This window comes from Cupressus sempervirens, chromosome 10 (genome assembly GCF_028749045.1).
Source record: "Cupressus sempervirens isolate cs-2001-9-10 chromosome 10, ASM2874904v1, whole genome shotgun sequence".
Taxonomy (NCBI): domain Eukaryota; kingdom Viridiplantae; phylum Streptophyta; class Pinopsida; order Cupressales; family Cupressaceae; genus Cupressus; species Cupressus sempervirens.
The window spans coordinates 32293132-32308579 of NC_143127.1; positions in this window are offsets into that span (position 1 = coordinate 32293132).

Consider the following 15448-nt stretch of genomic DNA (forward strand, 5'->3'; position numbering starts at 1 on the left):
ACTTGGAAAAATGTCTATCATCTTCATAAACCAAGTGAACTTCCAGTTGAAGTAAAGGATGATGATGATGAAGAAGAAGAAGATAAGGAGAAAGATAAGGAAGAGAATGTTGAAGAAGTGAATCACTTTAATAATGAAGAAGATGAAGAAGATTAAGGACTAGAGGCTACTAAGGAAGAAAAGCAAGTTGATGATGAGACTGACCTAGTCAAGATAGTTGCTATAGTCATTGCCTAACTTCCTCACTCCCTAAGAAAACCATTGACTACATCAAGTATGGAGACAACTTCAACAAGTTTGATTGTGACTACTAGTGATACATCAAATGTCCAATCACTCTTTGCCCCAACTTAGCTCAGCACATCACTAGCAGAAGTGACTTCTACTTCATCCACCGAGCTATAGATTCCTTCTTCATCTACTAAGTTGAGTACTTTCATTTTGACTTCTCTAATTTTGACTTCTTTAGTTTTGAGTACATTAGTGGTAATCACACTAGTTTTGGCTACTTTAGTTTTGGGTACTTCAATTTTGACTTCATCAATTTTTGATTCTTCAAGTATTCTTGTAAGTATTCCATCAATTAGTACAATATTAGTTTTTACTACAAGCCCAAGTATGTCTACCATTGTTTCCATTCTAGATACAAAATCAATAAGTGCAAGGACAGTTGAGCCTAAGATTCAACCGAGCACAACATTTTTGGGGAAAGGAAAGGAGATAGAGGTAGACATCAATTTAGATGAGGAAATAATAATCCTCAATTGGGATATTTATAAGCTTACTCTAGACCAAATGTAGACATTTGGTGAATTCCTTCAGAAAAGGCTAAAAAACAAAGACTAAGAGAGGAGAGAGATAGCAAGTATAAGATAATTGAAGATGCCAAGAATATTTTGACCGAGGCAATAGGAATTGAGGTTGATTCTTCTTAACCTATTTTGTATTATCTAGTAGAGGCAGTGAAAAAATTCAATGAGTACACCAATGGACAAGATAAGCTAGTTGAAAAGGCTAAAATGAAATTTGATAATAAAGTGCAGGAGCACATTGCTCAACAAATAGCCATTTATCAACTACACCTTTCTACAGTTTTGGTCAATCTGGAATCATCTTGTTCAAATGTGTCATCACTTTTTGGGAAACTATGTGATGTCTCTGAGTTTACAAAGGAAATAAAGGAAAAATTATCCAAAATAGATATAGATCTAAAGGCTAGTGCTCAACAACTGCAACTTGACCCTAGTTCAAGCTTTGCACATTTCAAGAAAATCAGATTTTTGTCAAAAATGCAAGCTAAATTGCTAAGAGAAGAAGCAAGGATTATATCAACATTGATTAACATACAAAATTTGATCCTTCCAAACATGGATGTAATGCAAAAACATATTGAATATTCAAAAACTCTAATCCATGATAATAACTTCTCTATTGTGGACCATATGATATAACTATTAGAAGAGGTACAAATTGCACTTCATACATAAAATGTCTTGCAAGAAAATTGGGATAAAACCTTGGCAATAATTCTCAAGTACATTATAAATTCTTATCCCATTTTGGTGTTTCCTTGTAAATAAGTTAGAATAGATCATTGGCATTACTGCCAAAAAGTTGGAGAGACACATAGTATGGGGGAAAAATATGCTATGGGGAGAACTTGTAACAAGTGTAAAATGATTAGTATGACATGCTATATATAGAAAAAGATGTATAGTATACTATATATACCTTACAAAATCAATTTTGAAAAATCTCAAATATAGTATACTCTACCATGCTAGTATCATGTGGTGATGGATATGAGGTATTTAGTTTTGGCTAATAAGTGTTTTTGTCACTGATGCCAAAGGGGGAGATTGTTGACATATTAGTCAAGCTTTTTATTAGTGACACACACTTATTCAGATTGTGTATAGCTACCACGCTTATTGAATAGTTTATAGTGTTTTCCAATCATTTTAGTTGCTACCGAGTCCTTTGGACAAATCCTAGTGGTTATCGAGCATATTCAGTTAGTGTGAAGTCCTGCAGTTTAAATTATACATTTCAGTAATGCCAATTTTATCAGTGGTTACCAAGCATTGCAATACTTATCAATTTCATAGTTCATGTAATGTGAAGCCAGTGTTAACTGAGCTGCTTTATGATAACCAAGTGATTTCGTGTTTGCTGAGTTACACAATATCTACCAAATCACTAGTACAAACCAAGTTCAAGACTACTTGAAAGTGATCAATATGGACCAAGATTCTACATCTACTGAGTGCATGGTGATGCTGAGCATTAGCAGTGGATCCCGAGTATTAGAACATCACCGGGTTAGTCTTTAGAACTTGAGTGTCTTCATGTGGGCCAAATTTGTAATATTTGTGTTAACTTGTATCATGGCTGACTTTGTAATTTGTATAATTGGATTGATATATATGTAATGCATTGTATCATATCCAATGTATGCATCGATGTAATGTGAATGCGGATGCAAAAAATTTCAAGTTTTGAATGTAGTAGAAAAAGAGCGAATTATAAAGGCCATAACAACATAAGGAGCAATAGAGAAATATCCATCATAGAAAGATGATCAATACACAAACAAATCTCTTTTAGCAAACCCAATTGTAAATTAGAGATTTACTACTGCTTCATCCTAATAGGGGAACCAGTCAAAATCCTTTCACAAGGTAGACCTAATAGTCTTTTATAAATCTCTTGACCGAGTGCATACTTCATTGTATGTTTGTAAATCCTCTCACAAGGTGGACCTAGTAGTCCTAATTGCTCCTACTAGGGTAGATCATTAGAAGTGATCAATGTAAGCCTTAGTAGGCCATCTTTATGCTATAGTACTAAAGTTTGTGGGTATCATCCCCACCCTAGTTTTACTTTCTATTTGGAAGGTTTCTGGGTCACCAAATCTTTGTTTCAAAGGGTTATGGATACTTTCATTTTTTAATGCATGCAATTAGATTAGATGTCATGAATTAATTACTAATTTGATTATTGGATTAAGAATTGAAATTTTTAAAGTTTTAGAAGTTACTGATTCACCCCTCCCCTCTCAGTAACTTAGCATAGTCTTGAATATTTCCAACAATGGAAATGATTGGAATTATTTCCCCTCTAGTTCTGATTGCTACTTCTAGCCTTATCCTTATTCTCTTGATCATCATTTCAGCCACCATAAGATCATCCACTAGATATTCCACCTCAACCTCTTCCACTATTCTTGTTTTAAAACTTCTTTCTTAGTTTCTCCTCAACTCTTAGGGCAAACTGGTATGCCTCCTCAATACTATTCATTCAAACTAGAGATAGCTCATTCTAAATGCTTGGCCTTAAACTATTAAGATAATGGACATCTTTCTCCTCATTAGCTTTTGCATGGCCGATTCTAATGAGAACTCGGTAGAAATCTTTGGTAAACTCTTGAATATATTTTCCCAGTTTCTTTAACCCTTGCATTTTCTTCAATAGACCAAGCTCATAATCCATGAGAATGAATTATCACTTTAGTTTAGCTATCATTTAATCTCATCTAGTGATTTTGTCCTTTCCCTTTCTATTTGTCTCCAATTGAACCTCCTGCAACCAAATCTTTGCATGTCCCTTCAGTTTTTCCTTTGCAAACTTGACCCTATCTAGATCCTCAATATCTTCATACTCAAAGTACTCCATTTCATTGATCCAATCGATTAGCTCTTCTAGGTTAAGATTTCCCAAAAATGTAGGAACCTCAAACTTACGTCTTTTTCCAATCTTCGAGATGGCCCTAAAAAGCCTCTCTTCCTCTAGGTTTAGAACTGCCTCTGCTTTGACATTTTCTTCTACTTCGTCCTCATCCTCACTTTCATCTCTTCTAGGAAGATTCATTCCTCTACACATTTGTTCTCCAATGCTTGCATTTATCTTTGGAGGGCTTAGAAACCCTCAAGTGTAACACCTAAACCTCTTCTACCACACTCTCTTCGTGGAAATATTTTTGTGCTTCCGTTGAAACCCTAGTGCAAACTACCTCACAATTAGTGATCTACCTACATGCTTAGCCCAAACCATGGTCTTGGTGTGAACTGACTCATAGTTAGTGATCTGTCCACACACTCAAGAACTGTAGCTCCGATACCACTTGATAGAGGGTGCTCCCCTTAATACCATAAAAAATAACAAGAAACAAAGAAACAAAAACAAATGAGAGAACAAAATATGGACTTATTCATTTTGCCACAAATGCAAAATTATTGAATTCACAAGTACAATATGCTAACCCACATGTGCTCCTTCATTACAGTAATCTACAAGACAAGTTGTGAACTATCACCCAGAGTTGTCCTAGACAATGTTTAGGTCTTTCTTAAATAAGCAATTTTATGTCACCTAGGAAGGTTCTAGATAATGAAACTTGATACCTAGGGCTGAAAGACCCTAAAAATACATATAAAGTTGGCTAAATACATCTTTGACAATTATTTTAGGTATTTTGGGTAGCCCAACTTCCAAAGACCATTACTCTTGAATCGTTGTTTCGATTGGCTATTATAACCACTTTTCAAAAATGCTAGCTCCTGATCTATAGGCTTGGAACTACGCAAGTGCCTTTTTATTGAGTTTTCACCTCATCTAGGTACTCAAAGACCTCCAATGGTGAGCCTGACAATTTTTCTACAAATAGTTCTATGAAAAATCTTCAATAACTTCTTTGATACTTAAGCTAGAGCAATGAGATTTTTATGGTAGGCTTACAACTCTAAAATGAACCTTTCTGTAGAAAATGAGAACATTTTGAAGTTATATGAAAAACTTAATAAAAATAGCAAGCTCCTAGAAATAGTAGCCCCTTGTCTACTAGTCCTTATTAAAATAGAAAAGACTAAAAAGAAAATATTTTTGGGTGATGCAAGATTGCTCTTGCACGTAGGATGTTCTTTCATTAGATTGATATTAGTAAATGTGGTAGTTCTTGGATGTTTTTGATTATTTTGTGGAGTTACTTGTATGTTGGTTTTAGTCTTTTTGGCTAGCTACTCGGATGTAATGGCCTTGGTTTGTGCCCTTTTGTATTAGTAACTTTGGGTTCATGGCCCTCTCCTTGCCTCCTTTATCAAAAACATATTAGAGAGACATATATACTACATTGTAAACAAAACACTAACATTCATTCAGATTACTATATAGAACTAGTATAGAGAAAAAAAAATGCAATACCTCCATGCAAATACTAGTTTGTTCTTTCAATAGTAAAAGAAATGGTAGTTCTGTACAGTTCTTATGCAAATCACAATGAAAAGCAAAAAACTGTCTTCTCTAATCTTTTCTTGAACTCATCAATGGTGGTGAAATTCTTACTCATGTAGTTCTTTTGTACTCAAATTTTGTGTTTGATTATAATAAAAAAGCATGTTCACTTCTTGACTAGATAATTTGATGGAGGAAAATAGCTTCAGAGAAAGTTGAGACAATAATATTGTATCTTGACCATAGATATGTCTATAGAACTAGATTGATCTTTCTTCATTTAGACACCATGACTATCAAATTTTAGGATGTTCATTCAACCTTCTCTCTATTTTGTACACCTTAATCAATTGTGCACTTCCTTTCATCTCTACAATTGTCTGCTAGCTTGTATACCGAATTAAAACAAGGAAAGATGGGTGATGTCAATTTGGTGATTTACATTAAATAACAATCAAGTAGGAGATATATAAAAAGCACAATAACCATTGGAGAAATGGTGATAACGAGATCAAACTAAAAAAATTTAATAGAGATAATAGTTCATGCTAACTATTTCCTCAATAATTAAATGGTTTTTCATACCTCTACTTTGAAAAATCATAATTTTAAATCAACATTCATTTTTTTCAACATATCAAATATGACAAAAAATTGAAAATTTCTACTACCTAGTAAAATTTCATTAGCATCACCAACAACTACAAATTTATTCAAATAAGAACAAAATGTATTAATATATTGGACAATGTAATCACCCTCTTTCATTTAAAAATCAAAATTTTATTTTAATAAAAATTTAAACACTTGAATCCTATCAACTAAATAAAGAATTAAGCCCCTTCCATGCTTTTTTATATATTTTTTGTCATATCAATATGATGTAGAAATGCATCAAATAATTCATGACTAGTCAATATTGTTTCCCTTTGATTTATAGGTAGTATTCACTTTATTCTTCATCTACATCTTGTGATTTTTTAGTAATTCCACTCATTATGTCCAATAGATATTTTTCAATAAGAATTAATTGTATCCTTATTTATTAATTCCACTCTCTATTATCTTGGATCAACAAAATTTCAATTTTCATTGTGTCTAGTCAAGAAGAAGAGAATTATTTTGGATGAAGTGAAAGGCATCATAGTTACTCACAAGAACTATTAGGAACTATTGTTCTTCCAAAAAAGTGTCTAAACAAAAATCTTCATTCTCTTATAGGGATCTTGAACCATCATTCATGATTTCAAGGGTTTCCATCCTCTTATAAGGATCTCAAATCATCATTCACGAGTCCTCAATTTCTATTCTCTTATAAGGATCTTGAACCATCATTCTTGATTCGTCAATTTCCATTCTCTTCTAAGAATCTCCAACTTAAAAAATGGTTGGAATTCTTTAACGTGTTGATTTTTTTAATCTTAGCATTATCTAGGTGCCTATATGACTAAACTAGATGTTTATTGATTAAAAAATTTATTGTTAATAATGATCAACCTATCTCTTATAAATATATTCTCCCTATTGTTTAGCATTTCTAAATTTCCTTAACATAAATGTTCATGAAGCTTAGATTTAATTATAGACATGATAGATAAGATTATTTTCACCATTCATAATTTTTTAAATAGTTCTCAGGTACCTCTCTTCAATATCAAAACTAATGACCAAAGAAGATTACTAATATTAATGCTATTTTCTTAAAATGATAATTGAGTTGTTCTAGGGTTCCACCATTTTTGTCGTAATGTTCATGTTAGATAATTGTATGCAAATTGTTGCAAAGAAAACTTTGATAACTCTCTTTATATGAAATATAATTACAATTTTGATGAGCATCCCTAATTTTATTCTTATTCCATTCTTTCAGCGATAAAATAATGAATGCAAATATGGATCACTATAGAACATTTCTAATAAATGAGCCCTCAACACCAAGATTAAAAAATTATATTTATAACAAAACTTGTAATAAACATACAAGCTTTAACAGGAAGAATTTGGATACAAAATTTATGAAATATGGTTGAGAAAGGTGGTTAGTTTGTTGCAGATGGTTGACCAATGATTTTTCATGAAAAAATTGTGTGGTCACTATTGACATCCTAGTTGGAATAATTAATTTATTTCAACATCCCCCCAAAATTAATAATACCGTCCATTCTAAATATCCTCCTATAATCAAGAAAAGATGGGTCTCGACCTAAAGTCTTGTTAGATACCCATTTACAATAATTTATTTCCTAAATATAATAGAAAAAAACTAGAATCCCTCTTGAATGATGACCATGAGACAATCATGTGATTTCTTGTAAGCCCAAAAGATATATAAGTGATACAAAATTTATTTTACATAATTCCTTGATGTATATATTAGAAATGTGGTCCTCTATCTAGAAATATTGTAGATGAATCACCTATCATTGGATGAGATGTTGAATATAATGATAGTAGACCTCGGCATGTTTTGTGCAAGCAGGAAAATATGGATTCCTGGACAATGAGATGACATGATGATTGTCACAGCAGAGTAAAGCAGGCCTTGCATGATCTTGTTTGAGGATTGATAGAATAACCTTTAGCCAAGTTATTTCTTTTGTTGCTTCACTTGCTGCAATGTATTTAATCTTTGTAGTAGATAGAGCAATGGTAGATAAATTTTTAAAGTTCCTTGCACATATCTTAATATTCTTACATTAAATTTGCAGAATTAATTTATTTAACATTTAGAAAATCATATCCCGTTCTTTAACTAATGTGTAATTTTGACCTTGTGGCACTTCTTGTACTAATCTATTTTTAACTTTATTAAAAATATGATAATGATAGTGAAGACTTCTAATTCTCTCTTTTGTTATTCAAGGATTTATTTAATAGTACATTATTCTTGCCTATAGAAAAGTAAGAAGATAAGATAGATAAATATGTGAATTGCTTGATATGTAAAAATGAATTAAAATAATTCTTCCATTGACTTGATTACTACTTAATTGTCAAATATACATAAATGAATGATTTAAATCATTCAAATATATTGTAAATTTTAGTTGACACAAACACTGAAATTTTATCAAATTTGAAAATTCATTTAGAATGTTTGTCTAGTCGATGATGTACATTGCTTTGATCAAGGAAAAACTACCAGTTTGAGTCATATTGCACTATCTTGCCCACCCTTAAAAAACACACACTAAGCTTTGATTGCTTAGGTGGATGTGGGCCCAGTTCCACTTACCCTTCAAATTCTCTTTACTTTTGTACACTTTTCCATCAGTTGTTCAAACAAGTTTGAAAATATTTAACTTTGGGAAGGATTAAAGCAAATGGAAACAAAAATCCCAAATAATGAAGAAGAAGGGGTTAGAGGGGCCCACATGATTCACTTAAGTTAACATCGAATGAGTTTGGGCATCAAAGGAAGCCTTCTCTTCTCATTTGACATTTTTTTCTCATTCGATGTGCATGAGGGGACAAAAGATTGATGATGTCGCACAGAGCACAAAAACATCATGCAATGCAAAATCATAGTATCAAATTCCATCTTCCTGGTAAGTCCTATGATGAGGACCCAAACTACAAAAAATGCTCTACAAGTAGGACACAACAACCATGAGCCATCCATGTAAGAAAGGAAATGCCCTATGATATCAAACAAAGGCCAAAAATAGACAACAAGGCAAGACCATGACATGAAAACATATTGCTGACCATAGACATGTGATGTTGAACAAAGCATGAAAACACACAATAGTTACGATTTTTGTGCCTATCAAATGAGAAAAATAGGTCGAATAAGTACAAAAAGCTTCCTACAATGCCTGAACTCATTTGATGCATGAAAATGCACAACGATTTTTGTCTTGCGCAACACTGTACCAAGAAAGCTCCTCTCTAAAATTTGACCTGCAATCATGTGTGGGCACAAAAATGCATGAAGGTTGAAACAACAAGTACATTTTTGTGTGCTATATGACATCACAAGTCTTTTGTGTAGGAAGAGGTTTCTTGTTGCAAAGTTGCACCATTGTATTTTTGTGCTTGCTAGGATTGCAAGTCAATTGTGAAGGATGAAAAATCATGCTGCAATATTGCACCAGTGTATTTTTGTGCTTGTGTGACATTGCAAGGTCAATTGAAGAGATGAAAAGTTTGGTGCAATGATGCAAAAGTCAACCTATGACTTTTTTGCATGATTACAAGCCTATGAGAATGAAGGGAAATCTTGTTGTGATGGTGTGAAAGTGAAAACTATTATGTGTTTAAATTTCTCTTGGCACATTCCCATTGGAAGAGTTGTGTATTTTTGGGATTTTCTAGTGTATGAAAACATTGGTCAATTTGGAGCGTCGTAGGAGTTGCATCAAATGATTTGGCTTATTGGAGGAACCCTTTTTTTCTCATTCGACATTCAGAGGTTGAAACCATGGTGCATTTTTGTGCCCACACATGATCGTAAGTCTTTTGTTCAAATTTAGAAAGCAAGTTGCGATCTTGTGTTGGTATGTTTTCACATTTTTGCATGATCACAAGTTAGTCTGAAGGATGAAATATCATGTTGCGATGTTGTGCGAGCTATGATCTTGTGCCAATGTTGTGTGTTTTCATTTTTGCTTGACATCTCTGGTATTTTGAGCAAGAAGCTATTTCATGTTGTGATGATGCACATGCCAAAAAAGTTGTGTATTTTCATGCCTACATTAACTTTTCCTAGTGACTGTAATGCGACTTGAGAGCTCAATATTTAGTGCTAAACTAGTTTTTGGGGATTTTTCATGCAATGTAATGACTTTTCCTTCCTTTGTTGCCACTTGTAGAGGGTATGGGGATGATTTCCTTGATTGGGGTAAAATTTATGAGTCCAAGCCAAAATGTTATATATGAATAACGAAAAGTTAAAACTTCTTGTGTGCATCCCTTCCAAATGAGGGAAGTATAAATATTTGTTTTTTGATAAAATGCATCACACATTGAACGTAAAAACTCATCCATTTTGGTACAATGCAAGGTACATGAACTAGTAAACGACTCAATGAAAAGCTGGTATTAGCCAATAATTATTTTTGGCTAAGGATATCCCTTCAGCCTTTATAATCACCCTTAGAAGTGTCTTGGCTTCCCAATGTGGGCTGCCTAAGTAAAATTTTAATCCTTTTTAGCAAACCAATTTTTTGTTAATATCCTACAAGTAGATGTTCCATTACAACAATGTGCCAAACAATTTAGGTGCTTGTATTTTGCATATCCTATAGTAATGGTATCCTATAAAAAATTGTTTGAGGCACTAAATTAGTTAGATCACGTGTCTTGTCTATGCCTCTACATTTTGTTACATGTCTATAGTATTTGGAAAAATCCCTTCTTTTGTCATGTGGTAGAAGTCCACGCCACATTGAAAAGCTTCCATTTTGGTATATGAAGGGGAGATCTTAGTGAAGATTTTGACCTCTAGATTTACCCCTGTCAGTTACATTAGAGAGAAAAAATTTGAATCCTTGTCAACAAACACATTTTGGGCATATCCTACAATTGTAGCAATAAAGACAACACCCATGAAACATTTCTCATGCCTTGCCTACACTTCTACATTTTGCACACATGTCTGCCAATGCATTTCCAATAGAAATGACACATGTCCATGCACTCTATTTGGAATCTCCCATTGCAAATGAAAACTTCTGGTTTAGGAAATCTTTTTGTTTGAGTTGGAGATCTCATGGGTAGGATAAAAAGGTGGAAACAGGTTTGAAATTATTTCACTTTGGGTGAGATTAAAGAAAACAAAAACAACAATCTCAAACGGGGAACAAGATGGGGTTAGAGGGGCCACACCATCCACCTGAGTGCGGTCAATGCTTAATATGCGATGTTTAAGCTGTGTGCACCGTTGTAGACAACCATGCCGGCATATTCAACAGTTATTGCACTATAAAAATAAAAATAAATAGATAGACATACATCACCTAACTCACAAGTAGACTCCGATCATTTTTCACAAATTTTGAGTAGTGGTAATGAGAGGCACAAAGAAAACATCAATTCGAGAAAATATCTAAAGAAAAGATCCAACCTTTGGATATTAGTAGGTAGTTTTGATCTTTTATCTGCTGGGCATCTGGGTTTCTGTTTACTTTTGAAACCAAAAACTAATCTTATTTTATTATAAATGGGATCTTTTTCCTTCTGCTAGCTAAAGTTCCATTAAAACAGGGTAGAGTGAACAGAAATTTTGTTTGCATCAATCCCTCCGGTAATATATATTTCCACTTGATACCAACGCCTTGTGTACCAAAGCCAGCTTGTGTTGTTTTAAAATGCATTGTCAATTTAAATAATATTTTCAGTCATGTTGCGAGATCAATCAAGATCCATTGAAGATTGTCCCAAATATATTGTATTTTAAAGGAATGGGTGGAAAACAATCTCCAGTCAACAAAAACAGGGTCACCAAATCCATAAAATCTAGTTAAACAATATAACATAACAGTAGAATAGAATTTGTAGCCATATATTTCCAAGTGGATGACCACGCAAGGTAAAGCGATAAGGGATGGATTTCATTGTCATATCATTCCCGATCTTCACTTTAGCTTTTTTGGAGATCTATGCAGGATAACTATGCATATCCCAGTCAGAAGAGTAAAATCTGATACGAGTTGAATCACTATATATACCTCTTTCCTCTTCTTCTCCTCTCATCCCATCTCAGTGTTTGTCCGGATAACGAGCTCTTCTTTGAACAAGGAGATACAATGGAGGAGACAAGGCCAAGATGCTCTGTGCACCTCAAGTTAGACGTCATTGGAGCCACAAATATTGATCTTGGTCATCATGGCTGCAAAGGAAGTCTGTTTGTTCGGTATTATCTCAACAAGAAGATCGCTGTGAATACGAAGGAGGTGGAGGCTTGCCCAGATCCACAGTGGGGAGAGACATTCATCTTGGAATGTGAGGGAAAAGGAGTTGATGAAATGCTTTCTAAATCAGAGTCGGTTGTGTTTGAAGTGAGGTGGAGAAGAAGAAGAGGAGGAGGAGAAATATTTGGAGGATCGAAGAGCAAAGTGTTGGGAAGGGTGGAAGTCTCGTGGGAGGAGTTGTTGTCATCTCCCACTCTTTCTCTACAAAAGTGGTTTCCAATTATGGGGAAAGATGATGATGACCTCATGCTTATAAGTACTCCCGCTTTGAAGATTGCAATGTCGGTGACAGTTGCAGCAGCAGAAACATTTCCTGATGAGAAAGTAAGGAAAGAGAGAAGAAGGCGTTTGCGAAGTTTGGAAAGAGAGGAGTGCGGGTGTGGGGGAGAGGTGTGCAGGGCAGATTATTATTATCATGAGAGCCACTTTTTGGGTCAAGTTTAAAGGAAATTACGATGATGATGATTTTCATTGCCAAGTCCGAAGCTTTGGCTGGACCAATTTTGCAAGCCCACTGAAATGGCATCAGCTGAAATATATATTCAACAAACGTGGGCGGCCACTTCACCGAGTGGGAAGAGCTCAAATTGTGGCATTCTTGTAAACCTGCAAGTTGGTTATGGTGGGTAATGGTGGCCACTGGCTATCAGCATCGTGAGTGTACATTATAGAAAACAATTTATTCATTTGAAACTTACCACTAAATGAGAATGTTATCACAATGACTTTAACCAATTTGGATGTCTAATGGAGCGTCTCCATGTTTTTTTTCTCATAAATAGCAAAGTCAACTATTTTATTAATAATAATTTTTAAATTTTTTTTTGTAAACAACATAATTAGGAATATATTAAACTACTCATTAAACAATGAGTTGTATTATATAATAATTATTGATCATTTTTTATTATAAGAATAAAATTGAGTTGTATTATATAATAATTATTGATATTTTTTATTATAAGAATAAAATTATTTTATTTTTAGGTTAAATAAGAAGTGTTTGTGTCATATTAAATAAGAAATAATAAAAGTATAGATTTACAAATATATATTTTAACAAATAAATTGAGTAGATGTAAGATGAGACTTTAAACTTATTGGGGGTTAAGTGGGAAACAAAGAAAACTATAGAAAATAAAGTTGTTTATAATTGAGAGCAACAACCCTAATCACTCGATTTACATCATACATAAGTAGGGTATTGTGCACCATCAAATATTGTAAAGTTTCTTAATTCTTGTGTTTACCATAGCTTGTCCTATTGTACTTGGTGGTGAGCTTATTCAAATTAAAGAAATATTCTATAGTACCAATTATTTGTTATGAAGCTAAATTTTATGTATGCCACCCCACAACAAATCAACTAATGATTCACAACTGTGGTTCAATAGCTCAATCCTCAATAACACAAACCTTTCTCTACCAATTAATGTAGCCATGGATGGAGGGACCTCAATGATATCTATCCAACAAAGAAACAAGAGTAAATGCAACAAAAATAATGAGGAATAAAGAAAAATATGCTAGACCACCTTTATTCAATAGGAAAAAAAATCAAATTTAGTTGGAAATGTACATGCCTCCTATATGATGAGCTATAATAGGCCTTCTTCATTATAGTTTTTGGTTAAATACCTTACACCCAAACTTACTTCATACCACTCTAGGGAATTGGTGCAAGAGCACCTTGGCCATCTACATGGAATTTTGAGTCTCAGTTAGTATTTTTTTGTTGAGTCTTGATAGATTAGGGAATTAGTTATTTCAATTCATGTTATTAGGTGTTCAATTAATGTCATGTTGACCATGGTTATATCAATGTGGGTCAAAGTGAGTCAAAGTCCTTAGAAGTGGACAATGCCATTTACTTAGCCATAAATGGAGTATAATGCAGTGTTAAAATGTCATGACAAAACTTTGGACCTATTTAGGGTACCAAGAAAGCATGTAAGAGCATGAAATGAAAAAAATGTAGAAAAAGTGTAAAAGTTGGTATGTTTTCAAAAATGTTGTTGACAACATTTTGTAACATGACAAGTTTTGGAAGATGGAAACTCATCCATATTGGATGAGTTCTTAGAGGAGGTGAAAGGTCATGTTTTTGTTTAAAACAATGTAATCTTATGTAGAAGATATAGAGGGGAGATGTGGAGAAGAGAGATGAAGAGTAGGGTGTTTGAATTTGTATAATAAATCAGTCATTTTTTGTGAAATATTGTTGATATATTGGTATTTGAATTGTAGTCTTATTATCGTCTCCTTGTCTCAAGGTTATGGTGATTATTAAGTTGATTTTGTGATGGAATTAAATATAGAACAAATTTTGACACACCTAAGATTATTAAGTTGCTACCAAGATCTTATTACTCTGTATTTTGATAGTTAAAACTATGCAGTTCAAATTATACTGTCACATTAATAGTGAGTTTTCATTGTGGGAAGCCAAGGAAGGTGTATAGGTTTCCATTATTGTTTTTAGATCATCATTGTGTTGACCCACACCCTAACCATGTTCTATATCTTAGGATTAATCGAGGATCAACATGTCACTTGCTATTGCATGCAACAAAAATGATTCAACATTCTAGAAAACTGTAATAGTGGCTTGGTTAGAGTTTGCATGTGTGTTGAAAGGCTTTTATGTATTCTTGGAATACCGAGGAACCTTTGAGAAGAGTAGAGTAAGCGAAGTATTGGAGTTTGAAGGACAATTACCATATTCAACAATGAAATCCTCATCAAGGCAAGAGTTTGGAGGTTTAATTATCTCCTCGACATCTAGGAGTCTACAAGTTGGAAGTTGGAAAGCTTTTGGTAAGATAATGAATATGAAATTTCATTTGTTATAGTTCTTTGAGAGTTTTGTGAGTTATAGTTTGAGTGTGTGCTTTAGGCCTAATAACCTGGATTAGGACCTATGAGTTATATGCCTTAATGAACAAGTTAGAACCTAAGATTTTGGAATTTAATAAAGTTTAGTAATGGGTGTTTGAATCTTCCTTTAGTTTTGGTAGATGTTTGAAAGAGTTTGATTTCTTAGCTAAATCCCAAGAAAGGGCTATAAGGAAGAGCCCTTATTAGGTCTATTTGTAGAATTGGTGTTTTGATGCCCACTAAGGTATGTAGAACCTATTGAATGGTTGAAATCACTTTATTGACAATGAGTTAAGCCTTTGGAAGCAATTTGGGGTATGGTGTTGTGAAAGATCCTAGAGGGTGTGAGGTAGTGGAGGTTTTGTATGGTGTGAGAGTTTGTTTTTTGGTTTTGTTAAGGTATAGGTAGAGATATTTGGAATAGGTGA